The sequence below is a fragment of the Myotis lucifugus genome, unplaced genomic scaffold (genome assembly GCF_000147115.1).
Source record: "Myotis lucifugus unplaced genomic scaffold, Myoluc2.0 scaffold_46, whole genome shotgun sequence".
Taxonomy (NCBI): domain Eukaryota; kingdom Metazoa; phylum Chordata; class Mammalia; order Chiroptera; family Vespertilionidae; genus Myotis; species Myotis lucifugus.
In genome coordinates, this window is record NW_005871094.1 from 6,812,812 (window position 1) to 6,837,215 (window position 24,404).

Below are 24,404 nucleotides of genomic sequence, written 5' to 3' on the forward strand. Positions count from 1 at the left end.
CGTCGTACTATGCACTGGAAGGTTGCTGGTTCAATTCCTGGTCATGGGCACCTGCCCGGGTTGCTGGCTCCATCCCCAGTAGGGATGTTTCATTCCCATATCAATGTTTCTCTCTCTTTCTCCCTCGCCCTACTTCTCTCTCTTAAAATCAATAAAAATATTTTTAAAAAATCAATGATGCCCAGTGGGTGTGGCTCAATTGGTGGAGCCCTGTCCTGGGCACCAAGAGATCACCAGTTTGATTTAGGACACAGGCCTGGGTTTCAGGCTCCATCCCCGGGGGGTAGGAGGGGGGGGCAGGGGCATGCAGGAGGCAGCTGATCTATGTTTCTCTCTCATTGATGTTTCTATCTCTCTCACCCTCTCCCTCTCTCTTTAAAAAAATCAATAAAAACATTTTTTTTACAAATTAAATTTTTTAAAAAAATTGAACAAAGTAGGAGGATCTCAATACCAGATATCAAGCTGTGTTACAAAGCCACTGTTCTCAAAACTGCCTGGTACTGGCACAAGAACAGACATATAGACCAAGAGAATAGAATAGAGAACCCAGAAACCAAACCACTATGCTCAATTAATATTTGACAAGGGAGGCAAGAGCATAAAATGGAGACAAGACAGTCTCTTCAATAAATGGTGTTGGGAAAATTGGACAGATACATGCAAAAAAAAATGAAGCTAGACCACCAACTTACACCATACACAAAAACAAACTCAAAATGGATAAAGGACTTAAACATAAGATGGGAAACCATAAAAATACTAGAGGAATCCACAGGCAGCAAAATCTCAGACATATGCCGAAGCAATTTCTTCACTGATACAGCTCCTAGGGCAATGGAAACTAAAGAGAAAATAAACAAATGGGACTACATCAAAATAAAAAGCTTCTGCACAGCAAAAGAAACCATCAACAAACAACAAGAAAACCCACTGCATGGGAGAACATATTTGCCAATGTTATCACCGATAAGGGTTTAATCTCCAACATTTACAGGGAACTCATACAGCTTAACAAAAGGAAGATAACCCAATCAAAAAATGGGCAACAGACTTAAATAGATACTTTTCGAAAGAAGACAGAAGGAAGGCCAAAAGACATATGAAAACATGTTCGAAGTCACTAATCATCCGAGAGATGCAAATCAAAACGACAATGCAGTACCATCTCACACCTGTCAGAATGGCTATCATCAACAAATCAACAAACAACAAGTGCTGGTGAGGATGCGGAGAAAAAGGAACCCTCGTGCACTGCTGGTGGGAATGCAGACTGGTGCAGCCACCGTGGAGAACAGTATGGAGTTTCCTCAAAAAACTAAAAATGGAACTCCCATTTGACCCAGTGATCCCACTTCTAGGAATATACTCCAAGAAACTAGAAACTCCAATCAGAAAGGATGTACTCACCCCTATGTTCATAGAAGCACAGTTTACCATAGCTAAGATTTGGAAACAGCCTAAGTGCCCATCAGCAGATGAGTGGAATAAAAAAACTGTGGTACATCTACACAATGGAATACTATGCTCCCGTAAAAAAGAAGGAATTCTTACCATTTGCAACAGCATGGATGGACCTGGAGAGTATTATGCTAAGTGAAATAAGCCAGTCAGAGAAAGATAAATATCACATGATCTCACTCATTTGTGGGATATAATGAACATAAACTGATGAACAAAAACAGATCCAGAGACAGAGAAGCATCGATCAGACTGTCAAACCTGAGGGAAGGTAGGGGAGGGTGGGGGTGAGGGGGAGAGATCAACCAAAGGGCTTGTATACATGTAAGCCTAACCAATGGACACAGACACCAGGGGGGTGAGGGCATGAGTGTGTGTGTGTGGGGGGGGGGGGGGGCAATGGAGGGATAAGGACACATATGTAATAACTTAGTAAAGAAAAAATAAGACATTTTTTTACACATATGTAATAACTTAGTAAAGAAAAAATAAGAAATATTTTTTTTAAAATCAATGAACTTGTCCTTAGGGTCAGGTGAAGGTTTAAGAAGAAGAAGAAAAAAAAGGCTGGTAGAGAGGGAATATGAGACAAGTTACAGGTCAGGATGGTGGAGAAAAGAGGCCTAGGGGTGTTCACTTCTGAGACTGAGGGAAGACCAGCTTCCGCCTGAGTGTGCGCTCGCTCTGGCTCCTTCTTACTGCCTTGAGCTGCCCTTTGGAGAGACGCACGGGGCTGGGAACTGAAGCCCGAAACCCATGTCTTCTCCAGACTCAGTCAAGCTAGGAATGACCGCAGCCCGGGCCACGTGAATCCCAGATGTCCGACCCTCAAAAACTGGAATAGGTCATCAATTGTGGTTTTATGCTTCTAAATTTGGGGTGTAATTACACAGCCATAGATATCTGATACTCTCTGACTCTGTGGGACCACTGTATTAGCCATGGACTGCTCACCTCTAGGCTTATTTTATGTGAGAAAGAAAAATAATTTCTATTATGTTTAAACTATGACTTTAAAAAGATATTTTTTGTTTCCTATTTCTTAAAACTGAACCTAACCTTAAATGATTGATAATAAAGACGGGAAGTAACAGTGGAGTGGAAAGTTAGGTCCGACTGTCATACGTCGCGCTCCAGGAGCAGGAGAAGGAAGCAGGGACGAGAAGGCGCTCATCTCCCGCTACAGCGCCTTTGAAGGCTTCTTCTTAGAAGCCTCCTCCACGCTCCCACTGCTGCCTCCTTGGCCAAACTGAGACACAAGGAAGTGGGGAACTGCCCGCCTTCCGCTGCACACCCTGCCCCCTGAGTACAATTGGAGTTCCACTCATGCAATATGTGAATCTTGGGTGTTTGGATCCTGTTGAAACAATCCGCTCTTAAAAAAAAGATGATGAGGCCTAGCCGGTTTGGCTCAGTGGGTAGAGCATCAGCCCGCAGACTGAACGGCCCCAGGTTCAATTCTGGTCAAGGGCACGTACCTTTGTTGCAGGTTCAATCCCCAGCCCTGGTCAGGGAGAGGAGGGGAGGCGATGTGTCCCTCGCACATCGATGTTTCTCTCTTTCTCTGTCTCTCCCCCTCCCTTCCATTCTCTCTAAAAATCAATGGGAAAATATCCTCACGTGAGGATTAACAAAAATAAATTAAAAAAAAATGAGACAGCTGGGGAAATACGAGCATGAGTGGCTATGTGATGATATAAGGAATTATTGTGTTTTAGAGATGAAAAGGTTTTGTGTTTTCTGTGTGTGTTCCAAGACTACCTTTAAGAAATACATATTGAATTGATGGATGAAATGATATGATGTTTGACTTTGTCTCCAAATAACCCAGTGGTGGGAGGGATGTAATTGATGAAACACGATTAGCATATGTTAACCATTGCTAAGTGGTGGGTATGTGAAAGTTCATTATACCATTGTCTCGACTTCTGAATAGATTATAAAATTTTCATAATAAAAGTTCCTTTAAAGTCCTGCTATTAAATAAAGTATTGAGATTTACATTTTTAAAAACTGGGGTTCTAAAACATTGGAGTTCTTTTACTAAGGAATAGGGGAGGCTGACTTTGGGGACACGCTGAGCAGTCTCTGCCGGCTACTGGCAGCTGAGCTCAATTCCTAACGGACAGCGATGGCCCGACTGTCCCAAGTTCTGATGTCCTCCAACAGGCTGGGCCCTGCCCTCCAGGCCATGGCACCAGCCAGACACCGGAATCGCCTGGTACTTACTGGATCCTGCCGTGTGGCCGGATTTGCATGATGGGCCTGGGAGGAAGAGAGGACGGGAAGAAGGGGTGTGACTGAAGGCACGTGAGACCCAGGCCCTGGTCCCAAGCAGTGAATAACTTCTTCGAGCAGACAGTGCCAATAGGTGGCAAAGTGTTCCACGGGTGCTCTTCAGCGAGGCGTGCAGGAAGGCTGCCTGGAGGAGGAGGCAGGGATGAACTGGGCCTTGACTTGACTTGATAAGGAGGGAGACCCACCTGGAGAGAGGAGCCGGTGATCAGGGGCCGCAGCCCTGAGCCTGGCTGCCATCTTCGTGTCCCAGGGGGCTGAGGGGGGCCATGGCTCTGTGCCCGTCTGTGTCCCTGGCAAAGGAATTAGTTCTGAAGGATAAAAAGGCAAGCCACAGCGTCTCCCCAGTAATAATGACAATAATCACGACAGCAAAGACGGCTCGTGTTTTAAGGTTCCAGGCACGGAGCTAAGGGTTTAATTTACATCAAGGCGAGGAGGCGGTGTGATTAGCCCGCAGTAGAACACCTGTTACTTCTGCCTGCCCAGCATCTGTTCCTGCTGCTGGTATCAGCACTGCGATGCTGTTGGGGGGAACGACCCCTCCTCACTCGCTCTGGCCCAGGTGGTGTTTGGAGTCTAAGGTCCCCCTTCCCTTCCCTCCGAGGGTGGCCACTCCACCCTGCCAGCCAATCAGGTGCCCGGCTCTGAGTTCGGAGAGGAGCTCCGCCCCCGCCCCTCCCCGCCTGGCACTTGTGCTGAGACCACGGGAAAGAGCAGATCCTTTCCCTCTGGGGATGCCGAGCTGGCAGGAGGGGAGCCTGGAGCAGGGCCGGGAGGGCCTGCCCCAGAGCCTCCTCCCGGGGCCTTTCTTTAGATCAGAATGTTAAGGCCCTGTTTTGTCGAAGCTCGTGACACTGGCGCTCTGTCCTTTGTGACCTGGAATCCTGACTCATATGCGCCTTCAAATATTCCGGTGAGGAGACTAGAAGGTGGTTTCCAGCCCAAGGTCACCGCGTCTGCTTAGAATCTAAAACAGCCACACCCTTGAGGACAGACTTCTGCAAGTGCAGGTAACAGCATAGGTTTAAGCCAAAGCCTTACATAGGAGGCGGTGGCCTCCAGGTAAGATGACCCATCGACCACCCAGCTCGCCTCACTCCCTACCAAACCCCACGAGTGACAGTAAAAGGATCCAAAAGGGGGTGGGGTGAGGGCGTGTGACCACAGGAACAAAAGGAAGGACAAGTGGACCGTAGCAAACAGCTCTGTTGGAAACTAGAAAACAGGTGTGCGTGTACTGACTCACGTGACGGGTTAAAAGCGAAACGAAACAAAAAATTCTTCTCATCAAAACCCTGTTCCTAACCCAGCGAGGAGGGAAGCGGTGAACTGACCAGTTTTCACTGCAAAACCTTCTCAGAGGCTGGGGGCTTCGGCTCCTTGACCCTGGGGGTGCAGGCAGGGCTGTGACAGGAGGAAGCGGGAGCCTAATTAGCGCTGGGTGCCCCTCCTCGTGGTTCTGTGCACCAGGCCGCCTGCCCCTCCCGACGGAGCAGGCCAGGGGTTCTGGAAAGAACAAACCAGTGCCCACAACCCCGCTCAGGGGAGGGGACCACACTGGGAAGCAGGGCTTACAGTGAACGCCAACACAGGGAACAGAAGACCTCTCCTCCCTCCTCCTCTCAGAGCCCAGAAGCCCGGCCACTGGGCCCATTCCTCCAGGCAGGCAGTGCCAGGGGTCCTCCTGAGCGCCCTGGCCAACGCAGGAGGGAGGACCAGAGAGACCAGCCCTGGGAGTGTCTTACCCACAAAGTAGAGCTCAGGCCCAACTGGCGTCACTGGTGAATCCTACCAAACATTTAAAGAAACGTTCAAGCCCTGACAGGTTTGGCTCAGTGGCTCCCTCCTCTCGGAGCCCAGGAGCCCGGCCACTGGGCCCATTCCTCCAGGCAGGCAGTGCCAGGGGTCCTCCTGAGCGCCCTGGCCAACGCAGGAGGGAGGACCAGAGAGACCAGCCCTGGGAGTGTCTTACCCACAAAGTAGAGCTCAGGCCCAACTGGCATCACTGGTGAATCCTACCAAACATTTAAAGAAACGTTCATACCAGTTTTAAAAACGCTTACCAACAAAATAGTAAAGAGGGGAGCACTTTCCATGAGGGCAATATCATCATGATACCAAAACCGGACAAAGACATCACAAGAAAAGAAAAAGAGAACTTATATTTTATATGTCGATTATGTCTCAATAAAAAATTTTTCGGGGAAGTTGCCTGGACCCAGACATACGGGCTCATGTGCTGCAGCTCTGGGAGGTCTCGGGCTGAGAATGGCCCCCAAAGGAAGCAGGATGAGGAGGAAGAAAATGCACCCCAAATTCAAAGACCGCGTTTGCAAGAATCTGCATAAAAGCCTAAGTGAAAAAGAAACTTTTGATGCAGACAAAAATTTGGCAAACGGCGCTCTAGCAAGTGCTGATTTAGAAGAATAAATTCACCAGAAACAAGAGCAGAAAAGGGAAAATTCTTAATCTGGTGTGATAGCAGCAGATAAAAAAAGGACTTGATGGTCCTGCCCATGTGGTTTAGTATTCGAGCATCAACCTATGAACAAGGAGGTCACGGTTCGATTCCCAGTCAGGGCACATGCCTGGGTTGCAGACTTGATCCCCAGTGGGGGGTGTGCAGGAAGCAGCCGGTCAATGATTCTCATCATTGATGTTTCTATCTCTCCCTCCCTCTGAAATCAATAAAAATATATATATTTTAAAAAGTACCGGATGATGTATAACACACAGTTTTCAATCAAAGGAAGAAAATTCAAATCAACCAAGAAGAAGAGAGATTAAAGAACGAGAGAACGGTGTGGTTAATTTTCCTGTCACATGTAATAAGAAGAGCTAAAGTCATTTTTTTTTAAAAAAAAAAAAAGTATGGCCCAATAGAATCTGTACACTTTTGTTCTGTGATTCCAGCAAAGAGAACTATATCCAAAAATTTGGCTGTAGTAAAACATAAAATTCATACTGATCAGAAAAATATGAATGCTTACTAGTAAGTTGTGTTTAAGGATGAGAGAGCGGCTACTAAAGCATTGAACAGAAACGGGGGCCCAGGTTGTTGATGGATTTTGTACTGGAGTTGATCTAGCATTGGAGACCTCATCGGGGGACAAGCGACCAGTGTTTGTGGGGAATCTCCCGCTGAGGACTGTGGCTGAGGACTGCTTTGGGGCTGTGGGAACATCATGGCGGTAGGATCACAGGAGGCCGGCTGACAGGCGTCAGCAGAGGACTTGGCTCCTCTCGCTCTGAAATGAAATAATTCTGCACTGAGGGGAAGAAAACGCAGGCATGTGCTCTCTTAATAAAGAAAAGTTAAACCCCAGTTTGAAGAATGTCAGTAAATCTAAGAAGAGACTTAATTTTGCTTCAAAATATGTCGGACATTCTAAAAATTTATTTATTGAAGAAAAGGGTGTTCTCAACAAAAAGAAAGAACAGAAGAAAGGTGGATGTACTAAGAAACAGAAAAAACAACAACACAGAAGTAGCATTTCAAAGCTTAATTTTTTTCTCACTGAATACTGGTTATAAAAATGTGGTGAAATACCCCCCCCCCCAAATTTTTAAGGTGAAAGACAATCCATAGAATGAAAGAAAATATTCACAAATTATATATCTGATAGGGGACTAGTGTCCAGAATATATAAATAACTATTACAATTCAACAATTAAAAGACAACCCAACTTTTATTTTTATTTATTTTTAAAATATTTTTATTGGTTTCAGAGAGGAAGAGAGATGGAGAGAGAGATAGAAACATCAATGATGAGGGAGAATCACTGATTGGCTGCCTCCTGCAGGTCCCACACTGGGGATCAAGCCCGCAACCTGGGCACGTGCCCTGACCGGGAATCAAACCCTGACCTCCTGTTTCATAGGTCGATGCGCAACTGCTGAGCTACACCAGCTGGGCAAGACAACCCAATTTTTAAATGGGCAAAAGATTTTAATAGACATTTCTCCAAAGAAGACATAAAAATGGTCGATAAGCACATGAAAAGATGCTCAGCACCCACTGGAATTGCTATAAGAAAAAACGATGATGCCGAAACTGGTTTGGCTCAGTGGATCGAGCGTCGGCCTGCGGACTAAAAGGTCCCAGGTTCAATTCCGGTCAAGGGCATGTACCTTGGTTGTGGGCACATCCCCAGTAGGAGATGTGCAGGAGGCAGCTGATCGATGTTTCTCTCTCATCGATGTTTCTAACTCTCTATCCCTCTCCCTTCCTATCTGTAAAAAATCAATAAAATATATTAAAAAAAAAAAAAGAAAAAACGATGAGCAATGACTAGTGTTGACACGGATGTGGATAAATGGGAGCGCTCATACATTGCTGGTGGGAAGGTAAAATGGTGCAGCCACTTAGGAAAAACAGTTTTCCAATTCCTCAAAAGGTGAAGCATAGAATTCCCATATGATTCAGCAACTCTAATCCTAGGTCTACATGCTCAGGAGAATTTAAAACATGTTCACAAAAAACCTTTTCACGAATGTTCACAGCAGCATTATTGATAACAGCTCCAAAGCAGAAACAACTCCAATGTCCATCAGCTGATGAAGGATGAACACGATGTGGTTTATACAATACAATGGAGTGGTATTCAGTCTTTAAAAGGGAGGAAATAGCCCTAACCGGTTTGGCTCAGTGGATAGAGCGTCGGCCTGTGGACCGAAGGGTCCCAGGTTCGATTCCAGTCAAGGCATGTACCTGGGTTGCGGGCACATCCCCAGTGGGGAGTGTGCAGGAGGCAGCTGATCGATGTTTCTCTCTCATCGATGTTTCTAACTCTCTATCCCTCTCCCTTCCTCTCTGTAAAAAAATCAATAAAATATATTTAAAAAATAAAAAATAAAAGGAAGGAAATGCTGACATCTGTATGTTATAACATGGATGAACCTAAAAGCATTATGCTGCCCTGGTTGGTGTGGCTCAGTTGGTTGGGTGTTGTCTCCTGCACTAAAAGATTGCTGGTTCGATTACCAGGCAGGGCACATGCCCAGGTTATGGGCTGATCCCCAGTAGGGGGCGTGCAGGAGGCAGCCGATCGATGTTCTTCTTGAACATCGATGTTTCTCTTTCTTTCTTCCCTTCTCTCTAAAATTCAATAAAAATATTTTAAAAACAGCCCTAACCGGTTTGGCTCAGTGGATAGAGTGTCGGCCTGCGGACTGAAGGGTCCCGGGTTCGATTCCGGTCAAGGGCATGTACCTCGGTTGCGGGCACATGGGGGGGGGCGGTGTGGGCAAGAGGCAGCTGATCGATGTTTCTAATTCTCTATCCCTCTCCCTTCCTCTCTGTAAAAAATCAATAAAATATATTTAAATATATATTATATATTTAAAAAACATTATGCTATGTGCAATAAGTCAGACACAAAAGGCCACATGTTGTAAGTGAAGTGTCCAGAATAGTGAGATCCATAGAAACAGATAGTAGATTAGTCATTGCCAGAGACTGGGTTGAGGGAGAAGAAAATGACTCCCAATGGGTAACGGTTTTCTTTTTGGGGTGATGGAAGTGTTCTAAAATCAGATACTGGTCATAGTTGCATGGTAACTATGGATATAGTAATCACCACTGGATTGTATGCTTTAAAAGGGTGAACTTCATGGAGTGTGAATTGCATCTCAAAAAAAGCTGTTATAAAATATTTTTAGAAATATCTCTCTTAATGAGAGGAATGGGCTGTTTTTGTTTGTTTTGCAATTATTTTTAAAATTTTTTTTATTGATTTCAGAGAGGAAGGGAGGAGAGATAAACACATCAATGATGAGAGAGAATCATTGATCTGCTGCCTCCTGCATGCCCCAAGTCCGTAACCCGGGCATGTGGCCTGACGGGAATCGAACCATGACCTCCTGGTTCATAGGAGGATGCTCAACCACTGAGCCACGCCGGCCGGGCTTGCAATTATTTTTTATATCCATGGTTTTAGAACAGGATTCAGGAATAATTGTTCCTATTTTTCAGGTTTAGAGATGTAAGCACTGAGAAACTTTGTTCACATAGATTAGGAGATGGTAATAGCAAGCATTCTGATACAACAATTTCAATCAATTCATTGAATTCTTTCTGAATTACAGCCAAAATCATAGAGTAATCTTTCATCACAAATTATTTTTAATGATTTACCTGCTGACAAATCTATTCAGTTCTCCTCTAATTTGCTGAAAGTAAAGAATTGGAAGTCACCTTGAGACAGGCCGGGAAGCCAGGACAAGTGGAATGGGGAAACTGAGACGAGAGCTGAGCTAACCGGCTGAGAAGTTGACAGCAACACAGAAGGCACCTCCCTAGAAATGACAGCCAGGCCTCAGCTGTATTTCAGCTCCAGACCCAGAAAAGCAGCAGAACCAGGTGGGAGACACCACGACCAGCTTTGATGACTGACGACCCCCTGCCCTGACACTGACCAATCAGTGGAGACCATAGCCCTGGAGGCCCACACCTAGAAAACTGATGAATGTTCTGCTGAACCCTCCCCCGAGACCTCCCCTAAGATTCCCGCCTGCAGGAAAGAAAGAAAATCCTCAAGACAAAGGCCCAGAGGGTGCTCTCCCTCTGGGGAGCACCCCCACATCCCTGTCATTCCCTTTCCCCACGGGCATGCATCTCCTAAACTCTAAAGGTTCAATTCCTGGTCAGGGCACGTACTTAGGTTGTGGGTTCAATCCCCAGTCGGGGCACATACAGAAGGTAAACCAATTGATGTTTCTCTCTCTCTCTCTCTCTCTCTCTCTCTCTCTCTCTCTTTCTCTCTCTCAAAAGCAATAAAAACACATCCTCGTGAGGATTAAAATAATAACAACAGTGATAATAGTAATAGTAATAATAATTCATGAGGGAATAAGAAGGATGGTAACTGGTTCAAATGAAAATTTGAGGAATGAAGATTTATAGTCAGTCAGTCAAAAGGATGCTGAAGATCATTTGCTAAGTTAGGAACAGAACTGCTTCATATCTTACAGAGCATTTGTCACTCTCCTGAGCAAAAATCTGCAAGTTAACAAGTACCTAGCAAGTCCGGCCCCTAATCAATGGTGAGTCACTCTACAGATATGTTCTCCGGGAAACGAATAGTCCTTAGTCCTGTCACACTCTGCTCCGATACAACATTGAAATGACAAGCAGCTGCCCTTTCCCCTGATCTCCACGTTCTGGATAATGTGTCCTTATACTCATTATTTAATTGTCTGTGCTACTAAAGTGATAAGTCATCATTTGAAGAATATGATAAAGAGCCCTAGCCTGTTTGGCTCAGTGGATAGAGCATCAGCCTGTGGACTAAAAGGTCCCAGGTTTGATTCCGGTCAAGGGCATGCACCTTGGTTTCGGGCACATCCCCAGTAGCGGGTGTGCAGGAGGCAGCTGATTGATGTTTCTCTTTCATCAATGTTTCTAACTCTCTATCCCTCTCCCTTCCTCTCTGTAAAAAATCAATAAAATATATTTTTTTAAAAAGAATAGAATATGATAAAGAGACATAGGACTCCTTCAGTACACATGTGCTCATGTGTGTTTCACACTCTGCTATTTGGCTTTAGGGAATAATAACAAATAAGTTTGTATTAGAAAATGAGAAATAATGCCAATAGTTTTGTGAGACATCTAGATCGAACTTTTCCAATAATGTTAATGAAAGAGAAAAGCATAAGAACTAATTGGTTCCCATTAAAATACCAACAGCATATTTCACAGACCTAGAATGAACTCTCCAAAAATTCATCTGGAATAAAAAAAGACCCCGAATAGCTGCAGCGATCCTGAGAAAGAAGAACAAAGTAGGCGGGATCTCAATACCAGATATCAAGCTGTATTACAAAGCCACAGTTCTCAAAACTGCCTGGTACTGGCACAAAAACAGACATATAGATCAATGGAATAGAATAGAGAATCCAGAAATCGACCCGAACCAATATGCTCAATTAATATTTGACAAAGGAGGCAAGAACATACAATGGAGTCAAGACAGTCTCTTCAATAAATGGTGTTGGGAAAATTGAACAGATACATGCAAAAAAATGAAACTAGACAACCAACTCACACCATACACAAAAATAAACTCAAAATGGATAAAGGACTTAAATGTAACACGGGAAACCATAAAAATAGAGGAATCCAAAGGCAACAAAATCTCAGACATATGCCGAAGCAATTTCTTCACCGATACAGCTCCTAGGGCATTGGAAACTAAAGAGAAAATAAACAAATGGGACTACATCAAAATAAAAAGCTTCTGCACAGCAAAAGAAACCATCAACAAAACAACAAGAAAGCCCACTGCATGGGAGAACATATTTGCCAATGTTACCACCGATAAGGGTTTAATCTCCAACATTTATAGGGAGCTCATACAACTTAACAAAAGGAAGATAAACAATCCAATCAAAAAATGGGCAAAGTACCTAAATAGACACCTTTCAAAAGAGGACATTCAGGAAGCCAAGAGACATATGAAAACATGCTCAAAGTCACTAATCATCCGAGAAATGCAAATCAAAACAACAATGAGGTACCATTTCACTCCTGTCAGAATGGCTATCATCAACAAATCAACAAACGACAAGTGCTGGAGAGGATGCAGAGAAAAAGGAACCCTCGTGCACTGCTGGTGGGAATGCAGACTGGTGCAGCCACTATGGAAGACAGTATGGAGTTTCCTCAAAAAACTAAAAATGGAACTCCCATTTGACCCAGTGATCCCACTTCTAGGAATATATCCCAAGAAACCAGAAACACCAATCAGAAAGGATATATGCACCCCTATGTTCATAGCAGCACAATTCACCATAGCTAAGATCTGGAAACAGCCTAAGTGCCTATCAGCAGATGGATGGATTAGAAAACTGTGGTACATCTACACGATGGAATACCATACTGCTGTAAAAAAGAAGGAATTCTTACCATTTGCAACAGCATGGATGGAACTGGAGAGCATTATGCTAAGTGAAATAAGCCAGTCAATGAAAGAAAAATACCACATGATCTCACTCATTTATGGATAATAAAGACCATTGTAAGCTGATGAACAAAAATAGATACAGAGGCAGAGCAGCATCGAACAGACTGTCAAACCACAGCGGGAAGGCTGGGGAGGGTTGGGGGGTGGGAGGGGGAGGTAAGAGATCAACCGAAGGACTTGTATGCATGCATATAAGCATAACCAATGGACATAAGACACTGGAGGGGTAGGGGAGGCCGGGGGAATGTCAAGGGGGGCGGGCGGGAAGGAGACATATGTAATACTCTTTGTAATACTTTAAGCAATAAAAAAAAATTTTTTTTTAAATCTTTATTGTTCAGATTATTACATTTGTTCCTCTTTTTTCCCCCCATAACTCCCCTCCTTCCAGCTCCCACCCCACCCTCCACCCTCACTCCCCACCCACTGTGTTCATCCATAGGTGCATGATTTTTGTCCAGTCACTTCCCGCATCTCCCACACCCCTTTTCCCCCCAAGAATAGTCAGTCCATTCCCTTTCTATGTCCCTGATTCTATTATAATCACCAGTTCATTCTGTACATCAGGTTATTTATTCACTTGATTCTTAGATTCATTTGTTGATAGATGCATATTTGTTGTTCATAATTTGTATCTTTACCTTTTTCTTCTTCTTCCTCTTCTTAAAGGATACCTTTCAGCATTTCATATAATACTGGTTTGGCGGTGGTGAACTCCTTTAGCTTTTCCTTATCTGTGAAGCTCTTTATCTGACCTTCAATTCTGAATGATAGCTTTGCTGGATAAAGTAATCTTGGTTGTAGGTTCTTGGTATTCAGCACTTTGAATATTTCTTGCCATTCCCTTCTGGCCTGCAAAGTTTCTGTTGAGAAATCAGCTGACAGTCGTATGGGTATTCCCTTGTAGGTAATTGAGCCTCTTTCTCTTGCTGCTTTTAAGATTTTCTCTTTGTCTTTTGCTCTTGGCATTTTAATGATGATGTGTCTTGGTGTGGTCCTCTTTGGATTCCTTTTTTTGGGGGTTCTCTGCGCTTCTTGAACCTGTAAGTCCATTTCTTTCTCCAGGTGGGGGAAGTTTTCTGCCATTATTTCTTGAAATAGGTTTTCAATATCTTGCTGTCTCTCATCTTCTGGCACTCCAATAATTCTGATATTAGTCCGCTTAAAGCTGTCCCAGAGGCTCCTTACACTATCTTCACACTTTCGGATTCTTTTTTCATTTTGCTTTTCCAATTGGGTGTTTTTTGTCGAATCTTTGGTTTGATTCTTGAGCTCCTCTGGTCTGCTATTGGGTATAATATTCTTTATTTCAGTCCGTGTATGCTTACTTTCTAATTTCTTTATCGTAGCATCGAGGGTCTCATTAGTTTTCGTGAGGCTCTGCAAAAATTTATGGCAAGCCCTCAAAATTGCAATTCTTAGCTCCATATCCTCCATTTCTGTCATGTTTTTTTTGTCTCCGCATCTTTTATGCTTTCTTGGTGCACCCCCTTGTGGTCTCTGTGCGAAGTCTTGTTCTAGCCAAGCCTTAATTGTTGTAGTTAACACTAGAGGGATTTGACCACCAGGCCGACTGGCTGTAGGAATCAGCTGTTTGGAAAACGTCTGTCTTCTGGGGAGGCGCTAATCCAGCCTTTGCCTGAGGCGATCGGCAAATGGCTGTGCGCAGGGCTTGGGCGGGGCGGGCTCAACAGGGTGGGGGGAGGGAGCCACTATGACTGCTCTCAGTCCGTCCCCAGGGGCTCTGCCTCTCTGTCCCATCAACCGCTGCAAACCTCGGAGGGGCCGTAGCCAGACAGTCCCGCTTCTCCCGTTTGAGTCTGGGTCCCTAGAGACTCGCCTGGATCTGTAGCCCAGAGTCTGAGACTCACTCCTGATTGAAAACGACAACCGCGCCCTCAGCCGCCAGCCCGCTTTGCGCGCGCACCACCTCACCACCGCACCACCGTACCTTTAAATTTTCCACACTACGCCTCCTCTGAGTGTCGGAATGCTGTTGTTTTTGCTTCTAGTTGAAGAGTCTCTCCTCAGCCAGCCTTCCTGTGGTTCTGGTTGATGTCCGTTCCGACTTTTAGTTGTATTTTTGAAGTGGTTGTTTACGGCGGCAATCTCCGGTGTTTACCTATGCCGCCATCTTCGATTCGCAATAAGAAAAAATTTTAAAAAAAGAACTAATTGGTCTGTCAGCTGGCAAATAATTTTATTTTTGTTTAAATAAAGAGAAAATGTGTAACATTTTATTAGATTAAATAAAATAAGGATTAATTATAATGTAAACAAAATATTACATATTTACAAGTAATACTTTATTACATACTTGATAAGGTATATATATTTATTGCCCAGCTGCGTGGCTCAGTGGTTGAGCATTGACCTATGAACCAGAAGATCATGGTTCAATTTCCAGTCAGAGCACATGCCCCAGTTGCGGCCTCCATCCCCAGTGTGGGGCATGCAGGAGGCAGTTGATCAATGGTTCTCTCTCATCATCGATGTTTCTATCTCTCTCTCCTTCTCCCTTCCTCTCTGAAACCAGTAAAAATGTATTTTAAAAATTATATATATATATATATATATATATATATATATATTCATAAGTCAACACTCAACCACTGAGCCACGCTGGCTGGGGGATAAGGTAGACTTATAAATACCTTATTGAATAAAGCACTCCTAATTTGACAAAAGCATCATGTATAATTTTTCAAATGTATTTTATAGTCCCCCCCAGATCTGCCATTATGCTTAGAAGAAGGTGCCGTGAACTTGTGTTGCTTCATTTCTTTTAGGAAGATGTTCTTCTGAGACAGGGTTTATGCTGAGAACGGAGACTAGCCTGAGAGCAGCTCCTTGCTCCTCGCTGTGGTGTGGCAGGGGAGCCGTTGTTTACATTCAGAGTGTGTTCCCGATGCTGGCTCTGCCTCGGCCCCCACGGGAGCTTTTCTCAAGAGCAGTAACACCAGTTAGTTATGCGCGGTGAAATGTCATCCCCACACCCCCCCCCCACCCCATGCTACAACACACCAGATTCTGCAACCCCAACAAGGACCAAAATGCAGTTTTTATCACCTGCGTCAGCCTTAACCGACACACGTGTGTGACAAAGGAAGACCCAGAGCAGAGGACAGGATCCGGGCCTAATGAAGCTCATGGGAGGCTTCCCCTAAACCAGATTTTCAAACTGTGCCTGTTTGCATCCCTGGAGGTTTTCATATCCAGAGGCAATGCACCTTAAGACCCATAGTTGGAGCCCCGCAATGGTAAAGTGGGCATGGGAAATCTCTTTTTAAAAAACATGTTCAGCCCTGCCTGGTTAGGCTGAGTGGAGAGAGCGTCAGCCTGCAGACTGAAGGGTCCCGGGTTTGATTCCAGTCAAGAGCATGTACCTCTGTTGCAGCTCGATCCCTGGCCCTGGTCGGGGCACGTGTGGGAGGCAACCAATCCATGTGTCTCTCTCACATCACTGTTTCTCTGTGTCTCTCTCCCTTCTTTCCACTCTCTCTGAAAATCAATGGAAAAATATCTTCAGGTGAGGATTAAACAAAAATAAGATAAAAATTTTAAAAACGTGTTCATATTGATTTTAGAGAGAGAGGACGGGAGAGAGAGAAAAACATCAACTCATTGCTTCTTGCAAGCAACCCCATGTGGAACTGAACCCACAGCCTGGGTGTGTGCCCTGACCGGGACTCGAAACAGCATCCTTTTGGTACAACCAACTGAGCCACACCGGCCTGGATGTGGTGAGGGGGGAGAGAAGAGTTGAGGATGAAGGGTGAACTTCCACTTGAGGAACTGGGTAGTGAGGGGTAGCAAGGATTCCACCTCCTGAGACGCGAGGTGGGGAAGAGGGGGTTGAGGAGGAAAGGAAAGGATGAGTTTGAGAGGACCATCAGGAAGTGAAAATGTCAAGTAGGAAGTTGTGTAAAAGAGGCTGGTGTTCAGGGTGGAAACATCCAACCTGGGAGCCGGGCACACAGATAAAAACATTAAAAACCCATGGTATTAATGAGGTTACTTTGGGAGAGATGTGGGTAGAGATTCTCCTTACCTACTTACTTGTTTCTAAAACTTTACCTCATATTAAATATCTATGTTCATTAGTTTTGTTTCACTTATTGTTGCTTCTATTTTTCTTGGCACCATGTTTATTTTAAATAATATTGTTGCTTTTTTCTACATTCTGATGGTGTAACACCTTGTCTAAGGCTGGGCCACCATTTTTCCATAATAAAATCTGAACATTTTATTGCCTGTTTATGTCTTCAGACAAATTGTAGGAGCAATTTGTCAAGATTAAAATAACTATTGAGCCCTAACTGGTTTGGCTCAGTGGATAGAGTGTTGGCCTGCAGACTGAAGGGTCCTGGGTTCGATTCCGGTCAAGGGCATGTACCTTGGTTGCGGGCACATCCCCAGTGGGGGGTGTGTAGGAGGCAGCTGATCGATGTTTCTAACTCTCAATTCCTCTCCCTCTCTGTGAAAAATCAATAAAATATATTTTTTAAAAAATAACTATTGAGATTTTTCGTAAGGATTGCAAAAATATGTAAATTTGCTTAAAGACAATTTATATATTCACATTTTATTTAGTTTAGTCTTTTCAGGAACAAAGAATATTAGTTTTAAAAAATATTTTGAATCAGTAATATATGAGCACAGTACAGATTTTCAGAAAGTTACAATTATGTAGTAAAAATTAAATCTCTTGGCTCTTTCTTACAAAACTAAACAAACCTCTTATTATACAATCCAGCAATTGTGCTTCTTGGTATTTATCCAAAGGAGCTGAAAACTACGTCCACAAAAAAACAACAACAAAGAACCTGCATACGACCCTGGCTGGAAGCTCAGTTGGTTAGAGCGTCGTCCCAATACATCAAGGTTTCGGGTTCGATTCCTGGTCAGGGCATATAAGAGAATCAAGCAATGATGAATCAATAAGTAGAACAACAAATGGATGTTTTGCTCTCTCTCGCTCTCTCAAATCAATAAAAAATAAACAGGTAAATAAAACAGCTTTATTTTTTAAAAAACACACGCCTGTACCCGGATGCTTACAACAGCTTTATCCACAATTGCCCAAACTTGGAAGCAACCAAGATGTGCTTCAGCAGGTGAGTGGTTAAATAAACTGTGGACCATCCAGAGAGTGGAATATTATTCAGTGCTAAAAAGAAATGAGCTATCGCCCAGCCGGCATGGCTCAGTGGTTGAGCATCGGCCTATGAACTAGGAGGTCATGGTTCAATTCCAGGTCAGGGCATATGCCCGGGATGCAGGCTCGATCCCTGATCGTGCAGGAGGCAGACAATCAATGATTCTCTCTCCTCATTGATGTTTCATCTCTCTCTCCCTCTCCCTTCCTCTCTGAAATCAATAAAAATATATTTAAAAAGTAAAAAGTAAATCTCTTTGTTCTTCCTACTCCTCCATACTCAGTTTTCTTCCCCAGAGGCAACCCCTGTTTGTAGCTTCATTGGTGCCCCGAGATGCCCTGTGTATACAAGCAGAAGGGACAGGTTTTTTATATACAAATGGCAGCAAATCACATACTGCTCCATGTGCTGCTTCTTACATAGTAATAGTTCCATATCAAGGCATAAAGAGCTGCTTCATTCTTTTAAACAGATGTATAATATCCCACTTACCAATCCTTTGTTATATTAAAGTTCTAGTTGGGTCTTTTGAAAAAAATTTTTTTTAATATATTTTTATTGATTTCAGAGAGGAAGGGAGAGGGAGAGGGAGAGAGAGAGAGAGAGAGAGAGAGAGAGAGAGAAACATCAATGAATCATTGATTGGCTGCCTCCTGCACACCCCCTACTCCAACCTGGGCATGCGCCCCTGACCAGAATCAAAGCTGGGACCCTTCAGTCCTCAGGCCGACGCTCCATTCACTGAGCCAAACCAGCCAGGGCTGAAAAAAAATTTTATTTATTGAATCTAAAGAGAAGAAAGGAATGGAGACAGAAACATTGATTTGTTGTTCCACCCATTTATGCCTTCATTGGTTGATTCTTGTATGCGCCCTGGCCGGGGATCGAACCCAAAACCTTGGGGTATCAGGACGATGCTCTAACTTCTAGTTGGTTCTCTTTCCTGTCTACGATGCCACTTTCAAAAAATAATTTCCTCTTCCTTGCAGATCTTTCCAAGTTTGTCTTTCATTTCTATAAACAGAGTAGACATGTTTTTTAAGAGACTGGGTCTGAAAATTCTAATATCTGACATCTTTGTGGCACTGTTTCTGGATCTGTTTTTTTCCTCTGGATTTTTGCCATTTTATTTTATTTTTATCTGTTGTTTAATTTATTGGGTGACAGTGTTTAATAAAATTATAGGCTTCAGGTGTCCAATTCTATAACCCGCATCTATCGTTTTTTGCTGGGTGCCTCACTCATGTCTCCTCAGGCACATGATCCCAGGTGAGGAAGGTCTGCGTGCGAAAGGAGCAGAGAGCACAGAGAGTGATAAACACGAGGGCGAATCTCAGCGAGCGTTTTGTTATGTGTATTCCCCCCCCCCTGCCCCCCCCCCCGAAAAATAGGTAGAACATCTGATAAACACTTAACAAAAAGCTTTTAGAAAACAACAAACGTACCGTGGTGGGAAGGACAGACACAAGACTGGATGTTTATCAGCTCTGGGCAGGGGAGGCGAGGCCCGGCGCTCAGGGGAGACTCCTTGGAGGAGCGAGGCTCTGGGAGGGGACACGGCTGGCAAGGTTGGGGCGGGGCCGGGGGGGGGGGCGGTATGTGACATCATCAGAGGCTGAGGAAGAGGCCTAAGTGAAAGCGGAGGCTGGAACAGTGTGGAGGGAACCGCACAGCCTGCTGACTCTGGTCCTGCAGCGTGAGGAGGGCGGGCGGGGCCAGGCACTGGTCCTGAGACCTGGCCGCCATGAATGGGGCTGAAGATGGCGCGTCTGGGGCTGTTCTGCAGGCAGGGAGCCCAGTCACCTTGTTCGTCCGTGGGGGAGAGGGTGGTGTGGGCTTGGACCAGGGTGGAAGCCCAGCAGAGGGGGCAGCAGAGGGAGCGGTGCAGATGGACTCAGGGCGTTTAAAGGGTGGAATTAGACAGTGATGTGGGGACGGGGAGATGGCCCCGACGGTCACAGCTGCAGGGAAAGCAGCGGGCGGGGCACATCAGGACCTGGCCAGGGAGCCTGTGAACCCTCTGGGTGAGGGAAGGTCTGGGCAAGGCCAGGGATCTGCCTCGCTGTCCGCTGTCCGGATGGAGGCTGGGGCCAGCAGGCGGCCTCCCACGGGCGTCAGGGTACCCGGCTCTGCTGGATTATTTAGCCACTGCTTCTCCGCTGTGTCTGCGTCCGCAGGGCCTGGGTGGGTGCCAGAAAGTCCGACTGCCCTGCTGGCTGCCCAGGAGGCAGGGGACAGGGGGCCCCTGAGCCCCCAGGGAGAGAGCCCCCCTCACTGCAGCCAGGCCTCTGAGCTGCCACCTTCCCTCCAGCCACCTCCCAAGGCCCGGAGCCCTGGCCCTCTGACTGCTAGTGCCAGGAGTGGGCTGATGGCCATAAAGCGCTGGAGGTGGGTGTGTCCTCACCCTGGCCCAGGCTCTCAGCTCCCATTGTCCCTCTGCTGGTGGCTTTGGAACCCCAGGCCCTGGGCAAGGGGGGCCCTCGGGGCTAAGCTAGCTGGGGCAGCAGCCCTGGTCCCGACCCCTGGGGCCTGGCAGTGGGCAGTCGATGGAAACCCTGGGCCCTGTGAAGGCCTCGGCCAGAGAAGGCCACTCTGGTCCTGCAGCCCCAAGACCCCTCTCTCTGCGCCGCCCCCTGCCCCCCACCTAAACCCATCTTGAGCCCAGAAGTCAGCCTCCACAGGTGTCGGCGACTCTGTTCAGGGTAACCTTGGGGGTGCTCACGGCCTGGGGGTGGGGGGGCAAGAAGGAAGTGGGCCAAGCTGTCCTCCTTCCTGGGGGACCCACAGCTGGCCACCCACGGAGCCTGGGCTGCCACCCCTACCCTGAGGATTAATCTGCCCCCTTCCCCGCAGCTCCGAGCTTTCTGAGTGCCCGGCTGTCCAGAACCCCAAGGGGTGTGCCCCGCCCGCTCCCCTCCCACGCAGCCCAGCCCCCGCTGATGGCCTAGTCCAGGGGTGGGCAACTTTTTGTGAGTGCGTGCCAAAACCAGCAAAATCTCTGACTCAAAATTCTTCTGCGTGCCAACCCTAATTTTTTGAGAATTTTGAGAACATGTTACGCCTACTTGATATCTCTTAAGGTGTACATATGTGAAGAACCTTGAAGAAATAATAAAATTCATTCGAGTGACAAAAACACAGTATATGATGATGAAAAATACATTTATTTTTTAATGTATACATGTACACTGATAGTCCGACAGAAAACTTTATGACTCCGTTTGGTATTATCAGTGGGACTTTTGCTGCTGCATCACTGATGACAGAGATTTTACATCAGGTTTATATTTCATGACCTTCAGAGATATGCACGAGCTACTACTTTCACCCGTCAGGCTACTCCTATTACGAGACTTAACAAAATTCATCACTGAGAACAAAGATTCACAAGTATATGTGGATGAAACCAAAACACTGGTCAGATCTAGGAAGGCAGGGAGAGTTAAGGCAGAGGCATAGAAATTGCTCTTCCCCTCTCTCGTCAATCCATGTCTATGGTCTTTAAGACAACTTGTTATGTAAAATTATTTATTTACCTAAGATGCACCTACACTGAACCTACACTGAATTTATCTGAAAAATAAAAAAGTCGATATGAAGAAAAAAATTGTAAATGGAAGATTATAAGAGAGGGTTTTGCGTGCCAGCAAAAGTTACTGGCGTGCCATGTTTGGCACGCGTGCCAGGGGTTGCCCACCCCTGGCCTAGTCCCTGGAGGTGTGTTTTCTCCAGTGACTGTGTGTTCGGGGACAGGGTCTCACCTCTTGCGGGGGGAATTGCAGGGCTCAGAGGAGAGGCATTTTGGGGTGGCCAAGACCTTTCTGCCCAGGGGCAGCTGTGGAGACAGGTCACAGCCCTAGGACAGAGCCTGTGTCCCTCAGGGCCATCCCAGGGCTGCTGTGGGAGAACAGGGACCCTGGGGTGGTCAGGGGGAGAGGAGGGAAGCCCGCGGCCACAGCCCCAGGGTGAGATGAGCTTCCCGGGCCTCCTCCCTCCTCCACTTGGGCGCCCCCAGAAGAACAGTTGGGGTGAGCACTGCCCCCTGCACCCCCTCCTGCCCCCTGAGCTGCGGTTGCCCCTCCCCCTGCTCTTCTCAAATCTTACAATCTTCCAGGCCTCCTCTGTTCAGACTCGCCCTCAGGAGGCCCCACAGCTGCACCTCTGCTGCTGCTGGGCACACGGTCCAGCCTGGTCTACCTGTGGCCCTACTGTGACCTCCCACCTGCTGTGGCCCCCCACCTACTGTCCCCCCACCTGCTGTGGCCCCCATTGGAGCAGAGACCAAGTCCAAGGGCCCCAGAACTCCAGCGCCAGAGGTAACCTCAGAACAGACCTATCGCTCCAGCAGGGAATGCTGAGGGGCCTCCCCGGTCGCGTCCCCACCCCTCCGTACTGGAAACCTCTGGAAGAAGTGACGGTGTGAGCCATGAGCGCCCAGGATGTCGGCGGGGAGACTTGCTCGAGTTTCTCTTCGTTTTGATGTGGAGACCGAGGATCAGGGAGAGAGGTGGTGTCCGATGGCTCCACCGCGGGTTGGCGTCTGGAGGGCAGGGGGCACCGGGGCTCGAGTTACTGCCCCCCTCTGGAAACAGGGCGCGGGGCCAGCAGGATCAGTGGCCATTACTAATGCATGTGCTGGCTGTGGCCGGGCGGCCATCTCAGCCTCCCCAGCTGGGTCCGGGGGGTGGGGGGGCCTGGAGCCCAGTCCTGGCCTCAGAGACAGCCCTGGGGAAAAGCTGAGACTGGCCTAAGGGGACAACCAGCTCCCACAGCCTGGGAGCTCAGACCAGCACAGAGGAAGGCTCAGGCAGAATCCTGGTCTAATGATCTCAAGTGGCGTGATCCCTGCTGCTCCCCGCCTCCCCGGACGCATCTGTGTCCAGCTGCCTCCCTCCCGTAGCTCTGGTCCCTCCTCAGATTTGAATTTTGTTTCTGCAAGGGAAATGATCTGCGCTCCTACCAGGGCCTCCACCCTGGACAGTGCCCTCAATCCTCCCGGGGTGCACCCCAGGGCCACTCTGCTGTATGAAGCCCCCCGACAGGCAGCTTGCTGTCCCCTGGGGCCAGGGTCAAGGTGCTCCCTGGGTGCCTGGGCCTGTGGCTCTCCTGGGCGGGGCCTGGGTGTCCTCACCTGGCATTTGGTTTTATTGGCCGGTGTGTCTGTCTGTGCCCTGCCTTGTTGCAGCAAGGATTCCTGTCAGGTGCCACTGCCCTGGGCAACATGTCTCAGGTGCTTGGGCACAGAGTTTAAGTGACGTGCTCAAGGCCAAACAGAATCCATCCAAGGTCGCACGCCGACCGCCTTATCACCAGCCCCGGGTTCTTTCCACAGACTCCTCTCGCTCCCCATGAATAATTTGCAGCCGCTGGCAGGGCGGTCATGGACCACATCCCTCTTCTCACTTTTCTGGAACATCGACTCCAGCCTCTCAGCTCCCCACCCGCTCCTGTGAGCCGGGGGACTCGGGCATCCCAAATTCTTCCCGATTCTTTCCCCTGCTGGGAGGGAGACAGCCAAAATAATGGCGCTCTCTTTCTCAGGTGGCCCTCTCATCCCCCTCATCGGCCTGTGTCATCCTGATTAAGTCTCATTCCTAAAATCGTTCAGGTCTGGCCCAACCCCAAATACACACACACACACACACACACACACACACACACACACACTCACACTTACACACACACACACACACACACACACTCATTCTTTACATTGCAAGAGCACCTCCAATAAAACATCTTTAATTCATAATTGGACATTTGTGAAAACAACAGTAGGAGGAAATGTACCTTTGCACTCTGTATGCAAAAACAAGTGTTGAAGAAATAAATAGCATGACTGAGAAAAGAAAGACTCTATCATATTGACAGGGCCTTCGGGGGTTGGGGGGGGAGAACTGAGGACAGGAGGTTGTCTCCTCAGCTGAACCTGGGTCCTGAGCTCCTCTTCTGGGGCACAGCCAGAGCACTGTGACCTTCCTCTGTATGTGCTGAGAACTCACATGTTCTGAAAGGAGCGTACACAGAACGTAACCGTGGGTCCAGAGCGCCGAAGATACCAGACGTGGTTGTTTCCAGGGGCTTCTGACAACTCTTGGTAATAGCAAACATTAGCAACAGCCCAGTGGTCCCCACGGGACACAACTCAATAAACTATGACATATTCGCATAATGCAGTACTATGCAACTGTTAAAAAATAAAAGAAATAAAAAAATTTCTGACTACTTCTATGGAGTGACCTCCCAGGTATATAATAACATTTTTAAAAATTTAAAGGTAGGGTAAAGATGGATGCTAGATTTATTCGACATACTTTGTTTTGTAGGTTTGGCTCAGTGGATAGAGCATTGGCCTGCGGTTTGAAGGGTCCCAGGTTCGATTCCAGTCAAGGGCAGGCTCGACCCCCAGTAGGGGGGGGGGCATGCAGGAGGCAGCCGATTGATGATTCTCTCTCATCATTGATGTTTCTATCTCTCTCTCCCTCTCCCTTCCTCTCTGAAATCAAATATATATATATA

General features: G+C 46.7%; 1 pseudogene; it reads left to right on the forward strand.

Moving 5' to 3' along the window:
- Positions 1-5,993: 5,993 nt before the first annotated feature.
- LOC102435212 overlaps positions 5,994-24,404 on the forward strand; it is a 28,334-nt pseudogene continuing 9,923 nt past the window's right edge.